Raw genomic sequence first — 9,814 nt, forward strand, 5'->3', positions numbered from 1 at the left:
GGCGCCTTAGACCGCTCGGCCGACCTGACTTGGATTCATTCAATTGGGATGTTTTATAAATTACATCTCTTCCAGTTAATTTCATAAAACATATCGTGTCAGAAGTGGGATTCGAACCCACGCCCTCACACGAGGACCAGAATACACAGATTCACGTCGTGAACGAAAGAAACTAAGCCCATTGAGTGTAGCGCCCTAGACCTCTGGGCCACCCTGACTTGGATTCATTCAATTGGGATGTTTTATAAATTGCATCTCTTCAAGTTAATTTCATAAAACATATCGTGTCAGAAGTGGGATTCGAACCCACGCCCTCATACGAGGACCAGAATACACAGATTCACTTTGTGAACGAAAGAAACTACGCCCCTTGAGTCTTGCGCCTTAGACCGCTCCGCCATCCTGGCGTGGTCACTTCTAATTTGGACGTTTTATAAATTACATCTCTTCCAGTTAATTTCATAAAAAATATCATGTCAGAAGTGGGATTCGAACCCACGCCCTCATACGAGGACCAGAATACACAGATTCACGTTTTGAACAAAGGAAACTGAGCCCCTTGAGTCTGGCGCTTTAAGCTTTGTCCACATTGAACTCGCGCTCGCGTGTTCGCGCCATCGTCTATTCGCATCTTCGCAACAGATCACGAAAAACATTTGCACTTCTGTCCTGATACACGCAAAAATTTTGCTTTTCCCATTCTGAGAGCCAATAAAGTTTGAGCCATCTGCCTGTCGATGGCGACGTTGTCCAAAGAGAAAATCGGAACTAATCGCCCCAGCCTTCTTCTCGTCTGTGATTGGTGCTTTTCTCGCGAAGGCGCGAAATTCTTGGCCTTGTCTCAAGAAATTTGTATGTTCGCGAGGTGAGGACGCAATGTAGCGAAAACCCAATGTGGACAGTAGCGCGATCTTGCAAACAAGCAAAGCGAAGATGCGAACTCGCAAAATGTGTCAGTCTGGACAGGCCTTTAGACCGCACCGCCATCCTGACGTGGTCACTTCTAAATTGGACGTTTTATAAATTACATCTCTTCCAGTTAATTTCATAAAACATATCGTGTCAGAAGTGGGATTCGAACCCACGTCCTCGTATGAGGAGCAGAATACACTGATTCACGTTGAGAACGAAAGAAACTAGGTCCCTTGAGTCTGGCGCCTTAGACCGCTCCGCCATCCTGACGTGGTCACTTTTAATTTGGACGTTTTATAAATTACATCTCTTCCAGTTAATTTTATAAAACATATCGTGTCAGAAGTGGGATTCGAACCCACGCCCTCATACGAGGACCAGAAAACACAGATTCACGTTGTGAACGAAGGAAACTGAGCCCCTTGAGTCTGGCGCCTTAGACCGCTCGGCCATCCTGACATGGATTCTATCAATTGGGGCGTTTTATAAATTACATCTCTTCCAGTTAATTTCATAAACCTTTTCGTGTCAGAAGTGGGATTCGAACCCACGCCCTCATACGATGACCAGAATACACAGATTCACGTCGTGAACGAAAGAAACTAAGCCCCTTGAGTGTAGCGCCTTAGACCGCTCGGCCACCCTGACTTGGATTCATTCATTTGGGATGTTTTATAAATTACATCTCTTCCAGTTAATTTCATAAAACATATCGTGTCAGAAGTGGGATTCGAACCCACGCCCTCATACGAGGACCAGAATACACAGATTCACGTTGTGAACGAACGAAACTGAGCCCCTTGAGTCTGGCGCCTTAGACCGCTCCGCCATCCTGACTTGAATTCATTCAATTGGGACTTTTTATAAATTACATCTCTTCCAGTTAATTTCATAAAACATATCGTGTCAGAAGTGGGATTCGAACCCACGCCCTCATACGAGGAACAGAATACACTGATTCACGTTGAGAACGAAAGAAACTAGGTCCCTTGAGTCTGGCGCCTTAGACCGCTCCGCCATCCTGACTTGGATTCATTCAATTGGGACGTTTTATAAATTACATCTCTTCCAGTTAATTTCATAAAACATATCTTGTCAGAAGTGGGATTCGAACCCACGCCCTCATACGAGGACCAGAAAACACAGATTCACGTTGTGAACGAAGGAAACTGAGCCCCTTGAGTCTGGCGCCTTAGACCGCTCGGCCATCCTGACATGGATTCTATCAATTGGGGGGTTTTATAAATTACATCTCTTCCAGTTAATTTCATAAACATTTTCGTGTCAGAAGTGGGATTCGAACCCAAGCCCTCATACGAGGACTAGAATAGACAGATTCACGTCGTGAACGAAAGAAACTAAGCCCCTTGAATCTATCGCCTTAGACCGCTCGGCCATCCTGACGTGGTCTCTTGTAATTTGGACGTTTCATTAACTACATCTCTTCCAGATAATTTCACAAAACATATCGTGTCAGAAGTGGGATTCGAACCCACGTCCTCATATGAGGAGCAGAATACACTGATTCACGTTGAGAACGAAAGAAACTAGGTCCCTTGAGTCTGGCGCCTTAGACCGCTCCGCCATCCTGACGTGGTCACTTTTAATTTGGACGTTTTATAAATTACATCTCTTCCAGTTAATTTCACAAAACATATCGTGTCAGAAGTGGGATTCGAACCCACGCCCTCATACGAGGACCAGAATACACAGATTCACGTCGTGAACGAAGGAAACTGACCCCCTTGAGTCTGGCGCCTTAGACCGCTCGGCCGACCTGACTTGGATTCATTCAATTGGGATGTTTTATAAATTACATCTCTTCCAGTTAATTTCATAAAACATATCGTGCCAGAAGTGGGATTCGAACCCACGCCCTCAAACGAGGACCAGAATACACAGATTCACGTTGTGAACGAAGGAAACTGACCCCCTTGAGTCTGGCGCCTTAGACCGCTCGGCCGACCTGACTTGGATTCATTCAATTGGGATGTTTTATAAATTACATCTCTTCCAGTTAATTTCATAAAACATATCGTGTCAGAAGTGGGATTCGAACCCACGCCCTCATACGAGGACCAGAATACACAGATTCACGTCGTGAACGAAAGAAACTAAGCCCATTGAGTGTAGCGCCCTAGACCGCTGGGCCACCCTGACTTGGATTCATTCAATTGGGATGTTTTATAAATTACATCTCTTCCAGTTAATTTCATAAAACATATCGTGTCAGAAGTGGGATTCGAACCCACGCCCTCATACGAGGACCAGAATACACAGATTCACTTTGTGAACGAAAGAAACTACGCCCCTTGAGTCTTGCGCCTTAGACCGCTCCGCCATCCTGGCGTGGTCACTTCTAATTTGGACGTTTTATAAATTACATCTCTTCCAGTTAATTTCATAAAACATATCGTGTCAGAAGTGGGATTCGAACTCACGCCCTCATACGACGACCAGAATACACAGATTCACGTTGTGAACGAAGGAAACTGAGCCCCTTGAGTCTGGCGCCTTAGACCGCTCCGCCATCCTGACGTGGTCACTTCTGATTTGGACGTTTTATAAATTACATCTCTTCCAGTTAATTTCATAAAACAAATCGTGTCAGAAGTGGGATTCGAACCCACGCCCTCATACGAGGACCAGAATACACAGATTCACGTCGTGAACGAAAGAAACTAAGCCCCTTGAGTGTAGCGCCTTAGACCGCTCGGCCACCCTGACTTGGATTCATTCATTTGGGATGTTTTATAAATTACATCTCTTCCAGTTAATTTCATAAAACATATCGTGTCAGAAGTGGGATTCGAACCCACGCCCTCATACGAGGACCAGAATACACAGATTCACGTTGTGAACGAACGAAACTGAGCCCCTTGAGTCTGACACCTTAGACCGCTCCGCCATCCTGACTTGGATTCATTTAATTGGGACGTTTTATAAATTACATCTCTTCCAGTTAATTTCATAACACATATCGTGCCAGAAGTGAGATTCCAACCCTCGGCCTCATACGAGGAGCAGAATACACTGATTCACGTTGAGAACGGAAGAAACTTGGTCACTTGAGTCTGGCGCCTTAGACCGCTCGGCCATACTGACTTGGATTCATTCAATTCGGACGTTTTATAAACTACATCTTTTCCAGTTAAATTTATAAAACATCGTGTCAGAATTAGGATTCGAAACCACGCCCTCATTCGAGGGCCAGAATACACAGACCACATCGGGAAGGAATGAAACTAAGCCCCTTGAGTCTAGCGCCTTAGTCCGCTCGGGCGTCCTGACGTGGTTTTATCTAGTTTGGACATTTTAAATTACATCTCTTCCAGTTATTTTCATAAAACATATCGTATCAGAAGTGGGATTCGAACCCACGCCCTCATACGAGGACCAGAGTACACAGATTCACGTCGTGAACGAAAGAAACTAAGCCCCTTGAGTCTAGCGCCTTAGACCGCTCGGGCATCCTGACGTGGTCTCTTGTAATTTGGACGTTTAATTAATTACATCTCTTCCAGTTAATTTCTTAAAAAATATCGTGTCAGAAGTGGGATTCGAACCCACGCCCTTATACGAGGACCAGAATACACAGATTCACGTTGTGAACGAAGGAAACTGAGCCCCTTGAGTCTGGCGCCTTAGACCGCTCGGGCATCCTGACGTGGTCTCTTGTAATTTGGACGTTTAATTAATTACATCTCTTCCAGTTAATTTCTTAAAACATATCGTGTCAGAATAAGAGGTGGGCAAATTCGCGAATTTTTCGATCATTCACCGAATTTCCCCCGCTTGGTAGTACAACGTAATTCGCGATTTGCCCAACACTGGTCAGAATTGGGATTCGAACCCACGCCCTCATACGAGGACCAGAATACACAGATTCACGTTGTAAACGAAGGAAACTGAGCCCCTTGAGTCTGGCGCCATAGACCGCTCGGCCATCCTGACTTGGATTCATTCAATTGGGACGTTTTATAAATTACATCTCTTCCAGTTAATTTCATAACACATATCGTGCCAGAAGTGGGATTCCAACCCACGCCCTCATACGAGGAGCAGAATACACTGATTCACGTTGAGAACGAAAGAAACTTGGTCACTTGAGTCTGGCGCCTTAGACCGCTCGGCCATCCTGACGTGGATTCATTTTCTATGGACGTTTTATAAATTACATCTTTTCCAGTTAAATTTATAAAACATCGTGTCAGAATTGGGATTCGAAACCACGCCCTCATTCGAGGGCCAGAATACACAGACCATATCGGGAAGGAATGAAACTAAGCCCCTGAGTCTAGCGCCTTAGACCGCTCGGGCATCCTGACGTGGTTTTATCTAGTTTGGACGTTTTAAATTTCATCTATTCCAGTTATTTTCATAAAACATATCGTATCAGAAGTGGTATTCGAACCCACGCCCTCAGACGAGGACCAGAATACACAGATTCACGTTGTGAACGAAAGAAACTACGCCCCTTGAGTCTGGCGCCTTAGACCGCTCGGCCATCCTGACTTGGATTCATTCAATTGGGACGTTTTATAAATTACATCTCTTCCAAATAATTTCATAACACATATCGTGCCAGAAGTGGGATTCCAACCCACGCCCTCATACGAGGAGCAGAATACACTGATTCACGTTGAGAACGAAAGAAACTTGGTCACTTGAGTCTGGCGCCTTAGACCGCTCGGCCATCCTGACGTGGTTTTATCTAGTTTGGACGTTTTAAATTACATCTCTTCCAGTTATTTTCATAAAACATATCGTATCAGAAGTGGGATTCGAACCCACGCCCTCATACGAGGACCAGAATACACAGATTCACGTTGTGAACGAAGGAAACTGAGCCCCTTGAGTCTGGCGCCTTAGACCGCTCCGCCATCCTGACGTGGTCACTTCTGATTTGGACGTTTTATAAATTACATCTCTTCCAGTTAATTTCATAAAACATATCGTGTCAGAAGTGGGATTCGAACCCACGCCCTCATACGAGGACCAGAATACACAGATTCACGTCGTGAACGAAAGAAACTAAGCCCCTTGAGTGTAGCGCCTTAGACCGCTCGGCCACCCTGACTTGGATTCATTCATTTGGGATGTTTTATAAATTACATCTCTTCCAGTTAATTTCATAAAACATATCGTGTCAGAAGTGGGATTCGAACCCAGGCCCTCATACGAGGACCAGAATACACAAATTCACGTTGTGAACGAAGGAAACTGAGCCCCTTGAGTCTGGCGCCTTAGACCGCTCGGCCACCCTAACTTGGATTCATTCAATTGGGACGTTGTATAAATTACATCTCTTCCAGTTATTTTCATAAAACATACCGTATCAGAAGTGGGATTCGAACCCACGCCCTCATACGAGGACCAGAATACACAAATTCACGTCGTGAACGAAAGAAACTAAGCCCCTTGAGTCTAGCGCCTTAGACCGCTCGGGCATCCTGACGTGGTCTCTTGTAATTTGGACGTTTAATTAATTACATCTCTTCCAGTTAATTTCTTAAAACATATCGTGTCAGAAGTGGGATTCGAACCCACGCCCTCATACGAGGACCAGAATACACAGATTCGCGTTGTGAACGAAGGACACTGAGCCCCTTGAATCTGGCGCCTTAGACCGCTCGGCCATCCTGACTTGGATTCATTTAATTGTCCGTTTTATAAATTACATCTCTTCCAGTTATTTTCATAAAACATATCGTATCAGAAATGGGATTCGAACCCACGCCCTCATACGAGGACCAGAATACACAGATTCACGTCGTGAACGAAAGAAACTAAGCCTATTGAGTCTAGCGCCTTAGACCGCTCGGGCATCCTGACGTGGTCTCTTGTAATTTGGACGTTTAATTAATTACATCTCTTCCAGTTAATTTCTTAAAACATATCGTGTCAGAAGTGGGATTCGAACCCACGCCCTCATACGAGGACCAGAATACACAGATTCACGTTGTGAACGAAGGAAACTGAGCCCCTTGAGTCTGGCGCCTTAGACCGCTTCGGGCATCCTGACGTGGTCTCTTGTAATTTGGACGTTTAATTAATTACATCTCTTCCAGTTAATTTCTTAAAACATATCGTGTCAGAATTGGGATTCGAACCCACGCCATCATACGAGGACCAGAATACACAGATTCACGTTGTAAACGAAGGAAACTGAGCCCCTTGAGTCTGGCGCCATAGACCGCTCGGCCATCCTGACTTGGATTCATTCAATTGGGACGTTTTATAAATTACATCTCTTCCAGTTAATTTCATAACACATATCGTGCCAGAAGTGGGATTCCAACCCACGCCCTCATACGAGGAGCAGAATACACTGATTCACGTTGAGAACGAAAGAAACTTGGTCACTTGAGTCTGGCGCCTTAGACCGCTCGGCCATCCTGACGTGGATTCATTTTCTATGGACGTTTTATAAATTACATCTTTTCCAGTTAAATTTATAAAACATCGTGTCAGAATTGGGATTCGAAACCACGCCCTCATTCGAGGGCCAGAATACACAGACCACATCGGGAAGGAATGAAACTAAGCCCCTGAGTCTAGCGCCTTAGACCGCTCGGGCATCCTGACGTGGTTTTATCTAGTTTGGACGTTTTAAATTACATCTCTTCCAGTTATTTTCATAAAACATATCGTATCAGAAGTGGTATTCGAACCCACGCCCTCAGACGAGGACCAGAATACACAGATTCACGTTGTGAACGAAAGAAACTACGCCCCTTGAGTCTGGCGCCTTAGACCGCTCGGCCATCCTGACTTGGATTCATTCAATTGGGACGTTTTATAAATTACATCTCTTCCAAATAATTTCATAACACATATCGTGCCAGAAGTGGGATTCCAACCCACGCCCTCATACGAGGAGCAGAATACACTGATTCACGTTGAGAACGAAAGAAACTTGGTCACTTGAGTCTGGCGGCATAGACCGCTCGGCCATCCTGACGTGGTTTTATCTAGTTTGGACGTTTTAAATTACATCTCTTCCAGTTATTTTCATAAAACATATCGTATCAGAAGTGGGATTCGAACCCACGCCCTCATACGAGGACCAGAATACACAGATTCACGTTGTGAACGAAGGAAACTGAGCCCCTTGAGTCTGGCGCCTTAGACCGCTCCGCCATCCTGACGTGGTCACTTCTGATTTGGACGTTTTATAAATTACATCTCTTCCAGTTAATTTCATAAAACATATCGTGTCAGAAGTGGGATTCGAACCCACGCCCTCATACGAGGACCAGAATACACAGATTCACGTCGTGAACGAAAGAAACTAAGCCCCTTGAGTGTAGCGCCTTAGACCGCTCGGCCACCCTGACTTGGATTCATTCATTTGGGATGTTTTATAAATTACATCTCTTCCAGTTAATTTCATAAAACATATCGTGTCAGAAGTGGGATTCGAACCCAGGCCCTCATACGAGGACCAGAATACACAGATTCACGTTGTAAACGAAGGAAACTGAGCCCCTTGAGTCTGGCGCCATAGACCGCTCGGCCATCCTGACTTGGATTCATTCAATTGGGACGTTTTATAAATTACATCTCTTCCAGTTAATTTCATAACACATATCGTGCCAGAAGTGGGATTCCAACCCACGCCCTCATACGAGGAGCAGAATACACTGATTCACGTTGAGAACGAAAGAAACTTGGTCACTTGAGTCTGGCGCCTTAGACCGCTCGGCCATCCTGACGTGGATTCATTTTCTATGGACGTTTTATAAATTACATCTTTTCCAGTTAAATTTATAAAACATCGTGTCAGAATTGGGATTCGAAACCACGCCCTCATTCGAGGGCCAGAATACACAGACCACATCGGGAAGGAATGAAACTAAGCCCCTGAGTCTAGCGCCTTAGACCGCTCGGGCATCCTGACGTGGTTTTATCTAGTTTGGACGTTTTAAATTACATCTCTTCCAGTTATTTTCATAAAACATATCGTATCAGAAGTGGTATTCGAACCCACGCCCTCAGACGAGGACCAGAATACACAGATTCACGTTGTGAACGAAAGAAACTACGCCCCTTGAGTCTGGCGCCTTAGACCGCTCGGCCATCCTGACTTGGATTCATTCAATTGGGACGTTTTATAAATTACATCTCTTCCAAATAATTTCATAACACATATCGTGCCAGAAGTGGGATTCCAACCCACGCCCTCATACGAGGAGCAGAATACACTGATTCACGTTGAGAACGAAAGAAACTTGGTCACTTGAGTCTGGCGGCATAGACCGCTCGGCCATCCTGACGTGGTTTTATCTAGTTTGGACGTTTTAAATTACATCTCTTCCAGTTATTTTCATAAAACATATCGTATCAGAAGTGGGATTCGAACCCACGCCCTCATACGAGGACCAGAATACACAGATTCACGTTGTGAACGAAGGAAACTGAGCCCCTTGAGTCTGGCGCCTTAGACCGCTCCGCCATCCTGACGTGGTCACTTCTGATTTGGACGTTTTATAAATTACATCTCTTCCAGTTAATTTCATAAAACATATCGTGTCAGAAGTGGGATTCGAACCCACGCCCTCATACGAGGACCAGAATACACAGATTCACGTCGTGAACGAAAGAAACTAAGCCCCTTGAGTGTAGCGCCTTAGACCGCTCGGCCACCCTGACTTGGATTCATTCATTTGGGATGTTTTATAAATTACATCTCTTCCAGTTAATTTCATAAAACATATCGTGTCAGAAGTGGGATTCGAACCCAGGCCCTCATACGAGGACCAGAATACACAGATTCACGTTGTAAACGAAGGAAACTGAGCCCCTTGAGTCTGGCGCCATAGACCGCTCGGCCATCCTGACTTGGATTCATTCAATTGGGACGTTTTATAAATTACATCTCTTCCAGTTAATTTCATAA

General features: G+C 44.9%; 3 non-coding genes across 3 annotated transcripts; all 3 read right to left on the reverse strand.

The window, feature by feature from the left end:
* Nucleotides 1-1,249: 1,249 nt before the first annotated feature.
* Nucleotides 1,250-1,371, reverse strand: TRNAL-CAA (transfer RNA leucine (anticodon CAA)). Its single transcript has 2 exons — nt 1,334-1,371; nt 1,250-1,295 (listed from the first exon to the last, which is right to left on the reverse strand). It is a non-coding gene; the product is annotated as a tRNA-Leu (tRNA).
* A 634-nt stretch (nt 1,372-2,005) lies between these two features.
* On the reverse strand, nt 2,006-2,127 carry TRNAL-CAA (transfer RNA leucine (anticodon CAA)). The gene is made up of 2 exons: nt 2,090-2,127; nt 2,006-2,051 (listed from the first exon to the last, which is right to left on the reverse strand). It is a non-coding gene; the product is annotated as a tRNA-Leu (tRNA).
* Nucleotides 2,128-6,437: 4,310 nt separating this feature from the next.
* On the reverse strand, nt 6,438-6,559 carry TRNAL-CAA (transfer RNA leucine (anticodon CAA)). Its single transcript has 2 exons — nt 6,522-6,559; nt 6,438-6,483 (listed from the first exon to the last, which is right to left on the reverse strand). It is a non-coding gene; the product is annotated as a tRNA-Leu (tRNA).
* Nucleotides 6,560-9,814: the final 3,255 nt, after the last annotated feature.

The sequence above is a fragment of the Phalangium opilio genome, unplaced genomic scaffold, assembly GCF_054372755.1.
Source record: "Phalangium opilio isolate 3A_F unplaced genomic scaffold, DU_Popi_V2 ptg000061l_1, whole genome shotgun sequence".
Taxonomy (NCBI): Eukaryota; Metazoa; Arthropoda; class Arachnida; order Opiliones; family Phalangiidae; genus Phalangium; species Phalangium opilio.